At 38.4% G+C, this 15,061-nt stretch overlaps 1 protein-coding gene across 15 annotated transcripts in view; it reads left to right on the top strand.

Moving 5' to 3' along the window:
• Positions 1-15,061, top strand: part of DNAH11 (dynein axonemal heavy chain 11) — an 80,725-nt gene that overhangs the window by 13,270 nt on the left and 52,394 nt on the right. For 9 of the 15 annotated variants that reach the window (XM_066991810.1, XM_066991812.1, XM_066991819.1 and 6 more), the window contains 2 exons: positions 3,634-3,792; positions 9,724-11,896. The gene's annotated coding sequence lies outside the window, so the exon portion shown is untranslated. Of the gene's footprint in view, positions 1-3,633; positions 3,793-5,864; positions 6,004-8,736; positions 11,897-15,061 lie in introns of those variants that run through there. The other 6 variants (XM_066991805.1, XM_066991809.1, XM_066991811.1 and 3 more) reach the window with 6 other exon arrangements.

Genomic DNA, 15,061 nt, shown 5'->3' on the forward strand with positions numbered 1-15,061 from the left:
TATGGAAGTGTTGAGAGCCTGTGGTAATCCACATGAGCTCTAGTGCTAGATAAGCATGAGATTAGAATAAAGATTAGAACATACTACTATAATGTACTCTAAAACTCAGATTTTTTTTTGGTGGGGTGGACAAGATCAAGGAGCAAACAGATGGATTCTGGGTATGATTTACTAAATCTGACATTTAGAGACTAGCAGAAAGTTAGTAAGCAATCCTGAAATGCCACTATTATCTTCTCAAGGATCTGCAGTGTATATAACTTAATGCAGCTCCTTATAGATACTAGATCTTTTAAATCATTCCCATCAAATGACATTAGAGAAAGTACCTTCTTCCCTAAAGCTCAACGTAAGACTGATGTAAATAGACCAGGAATAATAATCATTCATACAAACAATTGTGTTTAATATTTAGGAAGCATAAAATGTTACATAAAGCACAAAATTAAGGAAAATGCTAAATACTGATTGCTGTTTGGCAAACAGCCCCAAACTTTGATTTGGACTCTTCTTGCAGCCCAATACTCAGAGGGTTAAGTCCAAATATGAGCAATGTGAGCAGTGTAGGAGGGTGGAAAAGATAACTTCCAGCATGTCTGTGTGTGTTTTGCAGCTTTGAAGGTGTGATAGATTGTTTGGCACCGCTGCTACAGCAAGGGCACTTGTAAGAAGAACATTAAAGGGTGGACAGATATCTCTAGGCTCTCCACTACTGTTGCTACTGTATCAAGGGTGGTATGCAGATCTGAGAAGGTGGCTGCTAGAGGAATGAGAGGAGAAAACGAGGTGCCCCAAACAGGAACATTTTTCACTGTGTTTCTGATAACATAACTGAATTTAGAATTTTATCAGAAATTGAGGTGACATGAATGAGAATGTCTAATCAAAGGGTTTATGGTGTAACAAAGAAGAAAATCCAGAAAGTTCAAAGATACTTCTAGTGTATTTGAGAATCCTGAAACAGACCTAGAAGATTCTTCATCTATATTACTTCTCTAACTCAGAGTTTTGGGGTGGAGACAATTTATTCTTGCATCTTTTTGATTACTTCTTCCTTGTTTGTTCCTCTCTCTGATCAGCATGATAAGATCTTGCTGTAAGTTCCAAGATCTTTCTGTGGTCTTTCTAAAATTCTATCACAGATTTCATTACTCTGCTAGAATGGACTTCTGTGTGGATATTTCTGCCATTTGCTTCTCTTGAATACATTCAAAGTAGATGAAATCTTCTCTGTACCTCTGACCACTTTACTGATCGGGTGGCTGGTCTTTGTATTGTCCCTGGACAACCCAGACTCCATTTTCTTTTTGCATGAGCATAGACCAATGGTTATATTTCTGCCAAGACTCTAGGAGACAGCATTGGACATTCTTCTTTCAAATGTGAGAATGTGCATTGATGCTTGTAATTCTTGTCAAAGGCCACAATTGATTTTAAACCATTGGTTTCTCTTGCTGACACACTCTTAAATATGTTCTAGGCAAATCACCTGTGGTTAGAATTTTAGGCTCACCTGAGAGAGGTATTTTTTCTCTGACAATAAACTAGATCAGTAGGGGGATTCAAAAGTCTGTTTTAACTTGAAATATTCTTCCACATCCGGTTTTATGAGACAGATTAAAAATGTACTGTGAAATGATGTAGCTATGGGAAGCTGGTAAGCATGTTGAAAATAGACTAGTGAATACCCTCCATTTAGAAACATAAAGAATTAAATGGATTTAAAAAGTGGAACATGCAGTTAGCTCACAGTGCAGTGGGGCTATAACTTATTTAATGCTTATGGTTCACCCATCAGTAAAGATTTCAGTGAATTCTTTATTTTATGCCACATATAATTTTCATCTGTATCATTTCTCTTCCAGTCTGCCACAACATGGAAGTCCATCATTACTTCTCTTTGCCTTTCTTGCTTCTTCCTCATACCCTTTTTCAGCTTTCTATCTCTTCTTTCTCTTATGATTGTTTCTCGCTTCTGCCTTTCCTGCTTCCACTGTGATTCCCAACAGAAATGGACCATTTCTGTTTTTCTTGCTGTTATGCTTCTGAAAATGGTGCCATTGATCTGAAGCTTCCAATAATCTCAAAATCCCACTCATTTTATGCTGCTATGAGAAAGAAAGTTTCTCTGAGATACATACTGACCAGTGCTTGTGACCAAAGGCCACTTCTTAATTGATTTTTCTAAAACAAGTGGAAATAAAAATGCATATTGCCTATGGTACAGCATAAAATCCAAGCCTTGCAAAGTTATACATACCCTAGGAAACATTTTTCTGTCTGAGGGGGTTTCTGAACAATGGTAAAAGATTTTCTTGTTTTGACTCAGCTCTACTGAAACTTAATCATCTTTGCTCATAGCTAAAACTTAATTGCAGAAATTATCTGGTGTCTTCTAGTGCAGAGATGCATTTTAAAAACTACAAGATAGTAGCAAATCTTTTCCATTTTCTTTCAAGAATGCATAGAAGCTTTTTCCACTGTTACTCTATACTCACCACTTTTTCTCTCTGACTGCTTTAAAACCCGTTGAGATATTGTCTCAGGTCAACCTCCTCCTTTTTTCCTTCTTTTCTTTCAACTCTCTGCACTTCTGTCTTTTTCATCTGGCTTAGCTTTCTTCCAGATAGTTTTCTCTTAACACGTAATGTCACTTACAGATTACTCCAGAGGTGGAAAAAAAAAACAACAAACACTTCCTTAGTGTGCCCAACAAGACTGTCCTGCCTCTTGTGGTTGTTGGGGTAGTGATAATCTGTTCTGATACCATTTGGATATTTTGTGTTGAAATGAACAATATCAATGCTGTATGATTTGATTTGAGAAGTCCTGTACAGAAAGAACAAAAAAAAAGAACTCATTTCATGGTATTCAGTGTATAAGACATTAGTCCTATACACTTCAGTGTTAAGACAGAACAGTCCAGACCCATCTTAACAGCTTGATGTCTGTCATTTTGCTAATTAACCAAAAACAAACACAGTGGCCAAAACATGTGCTAACTGCAGTAAGTAGATCCACAGATAACAACTAAGAGACTGGAATAATCCTTCTTAAATGTGAATTGCCTTGGGTAAGCCGAATACAGATTTAGTCTTCTCTGACTATTTTAGCCTCATTTGGGCATCCCTTTCCCCTTTTGTAAAAAAAATGGCTCCTAAACATGCACATAGAAACCAAGATCCTAATCTCATTTCCTTTACATTCTTTTAATGGAGTTGCAGTGTGTGTTAGAATGGCTGGAAGTGGCTTGAATAGGTTTAGGAACCCAAGAGCTGGCTTTGCGTCAGAGGGACTATCTGAATGCGTGCCTTCTGGCTGTCTGCGTGCCAGTGCAAGCGTGTGACTGCATTCCTACTGACAGACATCAAAGTGAGCCACTATCCCCAGGTGGAGAGACGGGGCAGAAACGGTAAGTATGCAGTGTACGTACAGTGGAAAAGGAGTAAATACCTATTTGCCCAAGGTAAAATGCTAGCTGACTGAATTTATTAGCTGCCAAATTTGTTCGGAGCCTCAGCTGCGAGCTGGCTTGCACGGGCGCGGGGCTACGGTTCACTGCATGCCTTTCTTTGAAGGCCTCCACTCGCCGTGTAATTCCTTTCTCCCTCTCTTCCTCCCTCCTCCCTGCAGATCATTCTGTGTTTCTCCCCGGCGGATGCATGCTGAGAGCTCCAGCTCGGAAGTTCCCAGCCATCGTGAGCTGCCTGGCTATTGACTGGCTTCGGCCGTGGCTGCAGGAGGCCCTCCGCTCTATCCGCAGGAGGCTCATTGAGGAACTGAGGGGTCAAGGTACAGAGCCTCCAGCTTGTCAGCCTTGTAAGAAAGCAACAGAGATCACTGAAAGATCGATAACTGAATACGCTGGAAGGAAAAAAAAACCACAATGCTTTTTTTTCACCCCTTCTTGCATACTTGTTGTCCTCAATTTTGTCCAAGCTCACCCTGCTGGAAGCTGCATTTTTGGGGCATGTCACTGCCCCGGTCCTTCAGAGGAATTTAGAGAGGTCTCACAGGCAAAAAAGTGAGTGGAAAAAGAAAAGGGCATTGTAATTTATAGCACACTCGTCTTTGCAGAATCCTTTAGTTCTAGAATGTTTAGGATCTTCATAGGTTGAGAATATATTTAACCCTTCCCAACATAGTAAAATATATATACTAGTGCTGTACCAATGAGGCTCCAATTTTGCAATGCACAGTCCAGGCTACCTAAAGCAAAGCTGCAAGTTTTCCTTCAGTTCAGCAACCAAGCAGGTGAAAATTTCCCCTGGAACCACACGACAAATGCATTTAGAGCTTTAATATCTGGGTACTTACTCCCTCGTTGCTCCTGATCAGTCTGGAGTGTGACTTTTTGTGGGGGGGGGGGGGGGGGCGGATTAAAATAATGATAATAATAAAAAGCCTGCAGGTGTCTGGGCACGCAAGTGCTGCGGGCCAGGGGCAGAGGCTGCTCCGCGGCGTGCTGGTGCCTCCTATAGGACTGCAAGGGAAGCAGAGGGCTGTGCTAAGCCTCCTCGCTTGTGTTTTCCACCAGCACCTCCTGCTTTATTTTAGCAGCTTACAGAAAATTTGAAGTGTGAGTAGAAGAGCTATTTGCTGTCCGGTGCGCTATGTGGGGTTTTTGTCTTTTTTTTTTTTTTTAATATGATACCAATCTGCATCTTCCCATTTATTTTTAAAGAAACTGCAAAGACAATATGGAAAAAAAAAAAAAAAGAAAATAGAAATTTGCTTTTTTTTAATTTTATTTTCTGATCCTTAACTAATTATATTTTGCTCCTTTGAAAATACATCTGGTGATCAGAATTTAGGCCTTTAATACTGAAACTTTTTTTTTTAATAGTTAAGGACTATATTTCTATATAATTCCAGTTCTTTAGGAAAGAATTCATTGATGTCAGCAACCATTTGTGAGCCTCTTTTGCACATAGGTGCTAATTGTTCCCAGTAGATATCTTTCCTGTTCAGTTCCCAGCAAGTGAAATAAATGGCAGGTAATGAAACAACATGATGCTGTATTGCTCGTGAGTGAAGATATCTGTGTCGTCAACATACGTGGTGCAGTACGTGGTGCCTGAGTCATGCCTGCGTGTGCAGCCAAACAGAAAAGCAACAAAGAGAGCAGAATGTAAAAAAGTATTAGGAGGAGACAGGAAGAATTGGAAAGTGATGGAAAAAGTGAACCCAGAGCACAGAGGTCATAAGGAGGTGTGGAAATAAGAGACACTATGACAGTGCTATAAGAGAAGAGGAAGGGGGCTCAACTGGAGGAGAAGAGGATCAAAACTGAACTAGGAAGGTGAGAGAGGTGTACAGCAGATGAATAAATGGGAAGTGAAGGGAGAATGGTCACAGAAAGGTAGGTAGTAAAGGGAGCAGGTTCAGGAGCATTGCAGAGGTATTAGGCTATCAGAGTAAGAGGAGCAGGATGGCAAAGGACCACCCCAAAGTACAGGGAATATTGGCTGCAGACTGCCATCCCTGGTCTGTCAGAGATTTATAGCAGGCGGCCTCCTTTTCTGGGGCCTGGTGCTGCTGTGTTGATACAGTTTCTCTTGCTCCATTTCAGATATCTCAGGAATTTTGTTTGTTCCTAGTATAAAAATTGTTAGCAACAACTCATGTGTGCCTGAAACATACTATAACTGTGCTGCCTGTCATGAAGAGCAGTGCAAGATCAGTAATTATCTTGGCATAATTGACACTTAGCTCTTAATTATCCTGTTTCAGTATTAAAAAAAAAAAAATAGTAATTGTTAGATTTTTTTTTTTTACTGTATAATTATATTTCATATTATTTTTAATTAAGGTATCTTGATGTTAAGCTAATGATTTTTTTTCCTCCTAAATGTTCTGTACAGATATGTCACTACCTGATGAGGGTGTGGGAAATATCTGGGTTTAAACGCTAAGGGAAAACCGGGAAAAAATCAAGGTGATTGTGAGAATTGGGAAGGAAGTCTTGGATTCTCCATCTCTGTATTTTCAAATCAAGTCCAGGTACTTTTCTGGAAGATACAGACTATCTGGGGAAGGAGGCTGCAGACTGAGCTTAGCAGGGAGATGGTGAGCTGCTCTGAAGGATGGTGTGAAAGTCCTGTCTGCCTTGCATGAAAGTATCTGGACAGAAAGAATGGTGATCCTACCTAGTTCTGGTGCCAGCTGAAGCTTCCCAGAACATAGGTCCCGTGCTCTCCTTTTCACTCAGGACACTGGCCAAATTGTGGGTTAAGAGGTAGTCAGTTCAGAGATGGTCGGAGGGAAATGGAGAGTATCAAAAATTTAATTGATTTGGATGTCTTCAGTTTCCTTCAGAGAAAATAAAGGAAAAGAGCCCTCTTCTGTTTCAGTACTCAAATTGCTGAACTTACATGTAAAAAGAGCACAAGCAAAGAACACTGCAGCAATACTGAAATACATATACTGAGCTTAATGAACTTACATACCTCATTTGGTATAAAACATGATCTAATGTATTTTAACATAAATATTTCATCTCTGTATTCAACGTGACATAGTCTTCCTTATTCAGCTACTTTCACATATCAGCACTGAGTACAGAATAAAAGAACCAGAATTATTTAATCAATCCCTTTTAAAATAAATTTGGTGTACATCTCTGCTATATGCTCTGAATATATATTTTGCTGCTGCTGTCTTGCGTGCTGCTTCTTCGTGTTTCAGCACTAAACATCACATACTATTAAGCATACCAAGGATAAATTAATTATGTTCTTAGTGTAACATACTCCAAAGTGTTTTACAACATGTGATATGGGAAAGAAGTCTAAAACAACTTTTTCCCTTCTCCCCTTGTATACTTTTCCCCATACACACATATACTTCCCAGTTTTCTCATCTTTTTGAAGCTGCATTGGTGTTACTCCCAGGCTTGATAATGGCCTGCAGGATGCATTCAAGTTCAGGGACGCTGCTCTTTCTTGATTTATCATGATTTGATTTGGTAAGGACAGATTTACATCTTTAGGAAAAAATGGAGGAGGATGCAGGCAAAACTCCTGTCTAAGCTCTCTTAGAAACTTCAAATTTTCACTTTTGCACCTGTCAGTCAGGCAAGGCCTAGAATAGAGAGATTGTATATGAATGAACAGGCATCACCCTTATAGTTTCTTTCAGATTTTATATAGCTTTATTGCTCAGTAGTTTGGGGAACTATCGAATTTGATTCAGAACTCTATTCTTCATTATTGGCTTCAAGCTACGGTATAATTTCTAGTGAACTGCAGTTAAATCAGATTTTGTTACTGTATCAATTCTTTTTTTGTTTGATTTTTTGTAATAAGGCTAAATTAGCAATAATAATTTCCTTTGCCTACAACCCTGAATGGGCATATATTGAAAAATACAATGTAGTATTAGGGGAAAAAAAAAAAAAAGAGAGAGATAAATGAATGGCAGAATAAATAATTTATGCTAATGAAATTACTGCAATTAGTAGTTCCACAATGACCCTTTTAAAAGCCACAGCTGTTAATGTCAGGAAGTGCTGTCACTGCTGACCTTATCATAAGAGAAAGTGACAAATTGGAAATGCAGGAAAGACCAATCATCAAAGAGGTCTGTTCGGGAACGATTAGTGTTTTCTGAAAAACAGTGTGAATTACAACCAGCTGCTCTCTGGCTCGGCATGTCTCCCATGCTGTGCCATTTTGTTAAGCTCGATAACAATAGTTATTTTGCCCCATTGAGACAAGTTGTCTCGGGCCACTTCCAGCTCTACCAAAACCCACTTCTTCCCTCGCTGATTTACAAATGAAACTGTTGTTTGAGGGCTTTTCAGGGTTGCTGAGTAGAGACCTCTCATAAGGATCATGTGTGAGAAGGTTGTCTCTCTTAGGAAGATCTGTATGGCAGGGTATGCATATCATAAACAATGGGGAAAGGAGAGAAAGGCTGTAAGAGATTTAAGTGTGAAGCCAAGTGCTGGTCAAATCTGCATAAAATGTCCAATCCTACTGACCACTCTTGCATTTAGAAACAGCTTTTTTTGGAAGTGTGTGTATTAGATGAATTTATGCTGGTTTTGCTTCAACTATTTTTTTTAACTTGTAAAGCAATTTATTTCTGCTTTCCCCAAATGCAGATCATTCTTTGTTTAGTCCTTGCTTTAATTTCTGTTGTAGTAATCACAGGTGAAATACGTATTCTTTCAAACTAGCCTTTTAAAGTCAAAAGAAAATAGTGAGGTTTCTTACTGAGAAAAAGGGCAAGCCTTTCTGCACCAGCCTGATTGTAATATTAATGATGTAGGCTTAAAACATTTAACTGCATCAACAACTACTCATGAGCAATTTTCCCAAAGTTCTCTAAGCATTATTGACAATGCTTTGGTAAATTATGTGTGACTTTCCTAAGAGTTGGTGTAGCTCATTTAATTCATATTAATTGATTTTTAGGCTTCCCTTGATTAATTGAACTGGGTTCATCTTGAACAGAATGCAATAAATAATCATTAAAATGAGGGAGATGTGACTCCACAAATTATAAAGTTAAGTATGCTAGAAGTCATAGAGGACAAAATGAAATTTAGTTACAATGATGGAGTTAAATAGGCTTTCTTAATATTTCTCTGTTAATTTCGCATACAGTATTCCTGTTTAGACATGTAAATGGATATATTCTAATAGTACAGGTAGATAGAATCCTTTAAAACAAACAAAAATTAATTTTGGGTGTTTCTTACTACGCCTTTATCCAAGGAAAGTATACTGTAATTCAAAGCAATGTAGTAGCATCTTGTATTTGCTAGTTTAGTTTTCCAAAAATTTAGGAAAAGAACCATTGAGCTTCAGCTCTCAGCCATGCCTTCCCCTTCTAAAGACAGGGATTTTACCTCTGCTCAGGACCATGCAGCTAAATGACCACCTGGAGCCATTTTAAATACACATAGCCCGTTTTGATTACCATATAGTCTATGAAAAGAGTTTTCCAGTCCCACTGCTGCATTTTCCTTCCTGCGATGAAAAGGAAAGCTCACATGATTCTGTGCGGTATCCAGTACAGCCCCTGCAGCTGACTGAGCTTCCGACCTGCGCCCTCCTCCACTCCCACAGGGTTGCCCTGGGGCCCTTCTGCAAGGTGCTGCCAGCTTCTGCTCTGAGCTGGAGGCGTGCTTCTTGGGCTGATGCATGGGTAGCATCTGGGGAAGGGAAAAATACCAACTCCAGTGCTGTTCAATCCAAAGTTAATGGCATAAAAAATCCATTTCCCTCTGAATAGGAATTTGATGATATACAAGGAATGTAGAGATCAGTGTGATTACAGTAACAACTGCATTTATTTTTTTTAACCTATACAGGATTTTTTTATTATTTTTTTTAGGCAGGATTTCCAGAGGTGAAATGGAAAATCAATATAGTTTTAACTCTGCATATGGCAGCATAGAGACTGACATCATCTCTGGTTTTAGCTTTTAGGGGTATTTATTCAGAAAATGTAAGCGTGGTGAAGCACTTAGCTCCTATGGATCTGAAGACTTTACGAATGCCACCACAGAATTAACTAACTTGTATGCAAAAAAGTTGTGGGGAGAGTCACTTAGGTTTTAATAGTTTTTACATGCTGACAGAATTATGTTTTGGGTAGACTCTGATGAATGTTTTTGTGAATGAGCCATCTTTAACATAACCTTTTCTGACATTTTTGAAACATTTCTTTGCTTCTGTTTTTCATTTGTTCTTGTTCCTTGGGTATGTGCAGCCACTCGTCCAGGACTCCATCTGCGATTTCATGGCTTATGCCCACACCAGTGTGAAGACGCCGATTGCCAAATACAATCAGAATAAGAGGCGATACAATTGCACCACTCTGATGAGTTTCCTGGAGTAAATCGGACTGTTTTAGAGCCTACTGGGGAAAAAACATGAGAGGATGTCAGAGCACATGGAGCACTTGGTGAATGGTATACAAAAGTTGAAGGCAACAGCTTCTCAGGTAATCTTGTGAAAGTCACAACTTTTTCTTTCATTCTTTATAAATAATCTGGATTTTATTGCTAATAAAACATAGTTGAGACTGTACCTTTTAATTAGACCAATTAGTTGCAGGATGGCACCTTTGTGTTTCATTGAAATTACATGATTTTGGAAACTTTTTTCTTCACATGGAAGCTGTTTCAGCTTTGTAGCTGGCTGTAGAAGGAGGGGTTTATCCATTTGAGCAAGGACAAAGTCTGGACAGACGTGGGGGGTTGGGGGGTGGGAGGGCTGGGGGGGAGTAGAGGGTGTGGTGGTGGTGGTTCTGCCTGTGGCTCATTTGTAGCTAGTTGGTCCAAAAGACAGAAGGGGTGGAGACTGCTTTTGAAGCCTTTCCCCACCACACAACCTGTTCCTTAGTCTTTTGTGCAGCTGCTCGTGACAAGCCATAGTCATGGAATTTCTTTATTCCAAGTAGAAAGTCTGTGTTTTACGTGAAGATTGCAAATGAAATGCTTGGTTACATCCTTGCATGGCATTGTAGCTTTGCGCTGCTGCAGTGCGGTTAACAATGGGAGCTGACTGGCTTATTCCCACGTTTCAAGCTGGAGCTCCGCAAAAATAAATGGTCAGTGGAAAAGGATGACTGCTCTTTTATAGTCTATTTTTAATAAGATATTTTAAGTAAATGATTAAAACATTTTTTCCTCTGAATTCTAATGTGATGATGACTGAATGGTAATTTGACAACTTCAAGTGCAGAATGCTCCTATCTAGCCAGCTACCTGAACACTAAAGCATTTCTGTCCCTGTACTCTGGAGCTCTAGAGGAGAATATCAAATGCAGCACTGTTTAGATTTTCAGAAAGAACTACACATAAAGTTAAATCATTAAAAAAATAAAGTGAGTGGAGAGGTTTGGGATCTCTACAGTCATCTGTTTTGACAAATTCACTTTTACAGCTTTGTCTGCTCACTTCAAGATGGACAAATTTTGGAAATATGAATTTTTTAGGTTTTGTAATAGAATTCAGGAGTCCACCAAAGATGAACAATGCTCAAGAATTTCAGTGTGACAAAAGTTTAAGGCCTCTAATATTTGTCGTCTTTATCACCTCTATCCAGATCAGGTCAACGAGAGTCCCTTCTGATTAAGATTTAGCTTTTTATCACGAAGAGCTGTAAGATAAAATGCTTGGAGAGACATGGAAAAACTAAAAAGCAGGTATTTAAAACATTTGCATTACATGTGGAAAGATTGTGTCGCTTGGATATATTTATACAGGTTTCTAGCCTGGCAGGCTGTAAGGTAAGTTGTTCTTTCATCAAACTAACAAGTAGTCTTTGTTAATCAATCTCTGAGTCTGTCTTAACCTTTCAGCAAACCTCTGCTTGAATTGTCTGCTCAGAGTGATTACTAAGCATTTTCCAGAATGTCCTCTTGCTTTTTCATTTGTACCTTTGCTCAGTCCTGCAGCAGAGTCTGGTTGCACTGCTGAGACACCTGGTTACAAAACCAGCAACTGGACAGACATTTGAGCACCCTGAGGGAGCTGTGGAGTCCCTGGTGGGTGCAGTTAGACTGTTCTTATTCAGTTCTCCAAGTCATCAAAATCCTGTGTGAGCTAAAATGTGGAGCTGTCGTATGGAAATAAAAGAGGAAAAGGTGACACTTTCCGTACTAAGACCCATGAAACGTATGTGAATCTTATTTTCATTTTCAGCTTTTTGGGGCATATGTGGTAGAATCTCTCAAGAGTGATACCTAATGGCCCTCACTCCCAAATAATGCATTACCTTTTGCCCTGTAGGTAGAAGGTCTAAAATCCAAACTTGCTTCTGAAGACGCAGAACTGCAACTGAGAAATCAAGATGCTGAAGTTTTGATTGCTAAGATAGGGTTTCAGGCTGAGAAAGTGAGCCAAGAAAAGGCCATTGCTGATGAAGAGGAGCAAAAGGTCAGCCTAATTCCCCCATTTAGTGCTGTTGAGCTATATTTAGCACAAAATAAACCTTTTTAGGTGAACAGTTTTGAACAACTTCCTCTCCAGGGAGCATAAAGTCTAAAGAATTATTATACTTACACATGTAACAGCATTTCACACCATGATTACCACTTGACCTTTCTTTACATTATGCCTTTTCCCAACCTTTTAGCTGTTTTAATGAGATGAAAGAACAATAAATACTGAGCTCATTCAAGCATTTAATGGATGTGGATCTTGAGAATCAGACCTATTTGTAATACAGTAAAGGTCAGAGAGTCATCTCTGAGCACTTCAGATTTCTAAAGGCTTTAAGGCTCTAGGTGAATTGAACAACTCAATTGATACAAAAGTCCATTCCAGTACATTGCAATGTTGCAAGGTGCAAACCTTGAATTTTAAGCTTATAATAGCATTTCTAATAGTATGTGTCTTCAGTGTTGAATCTTCCTCCTTTTCCTCTCAGTTAAGCCTACTAACATTAGTTATCAACTTCCATATTGGAAACAGAGAGGTTTATGTCTATTAGCACTCACCACAAAATAGATAGAAATGTCCCATCGCAATTCTAAAATTTTAATCTAATTTTAAAGGCACCATTTTTGAAAAAAAAAAAGTCGTGGTATTGAATGCTATGAACTGAAGTTCCTCTATGTTAAAATCTGAAGGGCTCACTCAACTCTGTCACTTTGCTACAAAACCTAATGTCCATTGTGCCATTTATCAATACTGCAAAGAGGAAATTTTAAACAACTCACAATAGCACTTAACACCTGATTTTGAGCTATGGAAGCTTCAAGTTGCCAAAACCTTTGTAAACAGTCTTCAGATGCTGGTGAACAGGGAAAACTATACTGTTTGGAAGCAATTAAAACCGTCTTTCATTCTCTTCTGTTTTGCTTCCTTAAAATTTGTTGTTAGGTGTTATTTAGTGCTTTCAGTAATGACCTTATGTCTCATCTTAATTTTATTGAAAGAAAAGTGATTTTTGCCACTGATATAAGTGAAGACTAGGTCAGGACCTTTACGTTTCTTGGGTTTATGTTGATTACGGACTTCAGCCTTTCACTGGTCCGTGTCTTCTATAGGGTTTAAAAAATTGCAATGAAATTTAAAGTCAAAATAGTGCAATTAATTAAGCTTGCACAAACTGAATCAGAAAGCTCAATGTCCTACCAACCACTTTTCAGTGATGCTTTTCCCGTATTGGTTCCATATGCTGCTGATGCATTTAGAATGATCAAAAAAACACCCTTAACAATTCAAATTACTTCATTAAGCAACTAGATGAAACACAGAGTGATTATTGTGGGAAAATCACACCTTTGGGCAACTTTGTTTCAGGGACGAGGTTCAGCACATGACACAAATGATTACTGTACTCCTCTGTTCATTGCTTTATTGCATTTCTGAAATGTTTCCATTGGAACAGAAGCGTCATTTTGTGCTACATTAATCTAAAACTATTTTATAAGGTTGATGATGGTTTCTAAATATTAATCTTCTCCTATAATTTTTGTTACCAAAAAAAAAGTGTATCAGCAAATGAAAATTCATCTTCTGGGTAAGTAATATGTGAATAATATTCATAATTGATTAAATCTGCCACCCTTTTAAAAATTATCTTGGTTTATCTTTTCTGTAGGTTTCAAACTGAAGCTTATTAAGGTGGTGGTTTGTTTTTGTTTTGTTTTGTGTTTGTTTTTTTTGCTTGTTTGTTTGTTGAGTTTTACAGCATTTAAGCCACTAAATGTCCTAGAGATAGTGTCTTAGAGTTAAGCATTACCTAAGAAAAGATGAAGAATGGAAGTCACTTTAGATCAGACTAATCAGGAAAAGTGGGGTCACTCTGGATACCTCATAAACATGGTAGGGCTACATATCCATACAGTAATCAACAAGGGTCTGATTATGAACGTCATGCTGCTGAGGTTTAAAATAGTGAGCAGTAATGCTGCTGTCACTTTTCAGACTGTTTATGCGCTGTGAATGATGCCAGCCAGAGACATTTACAGATGATGATGCATGTGCCATTACTTTTTAAAATGGGCCCTACCCCTTCAGAGAAAAAAAACAAGCAGAGCACAGTGTAGTTAGGATGGGGGACAGTGACATTAGCAGAGGATTAGGAATAAAGATCAATCCAGACTGACCAGCATTTTTGATTTAACTCCCTCAGCTGAAGTACACTCTTTATTTACATGGTGTGTTTGAGCCACTCTACTCATGGTCTGATTGCTAAGGGCACACACAAGGGGCACACTGCTTCCAGCTTTTCTAACAGTTTAGCTGTCATTTAAGAGCTCTATACTGCTGAAATTATTGATGTGAAGGGGACTAAACTTCTTGAGAAATAATGAAAAACTCCTTCATCTCTTTGTGAGGGGAAGTAGATTTGAGAAATACTTTTCTAAGCCTTAACTGCAACCTACCCTGTTTACTTTTTCCTCCTCTAAGAAAAATAAGTGTAGTACTTGTTCATCTGGCTAGATCTTTAATGAGCTTGACCAAACGAGCATCTTAGCTAAGTTTTAAACTTCTTCCTTTAAATTAATTTCAATTACATGGGTGTCAAACCATGTTAGAAACCATATAAACAGATCCAAAGCTGTAACTGTATATGCACTATTTAATTTTGAAAATATGTTTTGGATAAGATGCAAACCAATAAACATAGGGAATTTCATCCTAAAAAGTACACCAGTTCTGTTCATCACTTTTCTTTCATAAGAGACAGGAAAAGGATTCAACGTTATTACTAACATTTGTAATGTAATATTAATTTTAATTTTTTATTGTTTCCGCGGCTATAATGTCTGTGTGTGTCCCTTGTAATAAATGTATACATGGAAAGTTCCCCTGATAATTGTACGGCCAAGTTTTGTAAGGATATCAAAGTCTTACAGGGGCTTGTTACTACCAATGCATAATGCTTGATCCAAATGTTAACATAGTGATCATTGTAATATCTTTTTTCTCTATAATTAGACTTTATTTAAGCAAGACCTAACAGGAAATGTGCCTGTGAGATGAGCATGAAGTAGAAGGATAAAGATGAACTTCAGCCTTAGGCAATGTATCCTTAGAAGTGTGCACGGTAATCTCCCAAATATGCAACTGCAGATTATACAGAATGCC

The sequence above is a fragment of the Anser cygnoides genome, chromosome 2 (assembly GCF_040182565.1).
Source record: "Anser cygnoides isolate HZ-2024a breed goose chromosome 2, Taihu_goose_T2T_genome, whole genome shotgun sequence".
In the NCBI taxonomy this organism is placed as follows: Eukaryota; Metazoa; Chordata; class Aves; order Anseriformes; family Anatidae; genus Anser; species Anser cygnoides.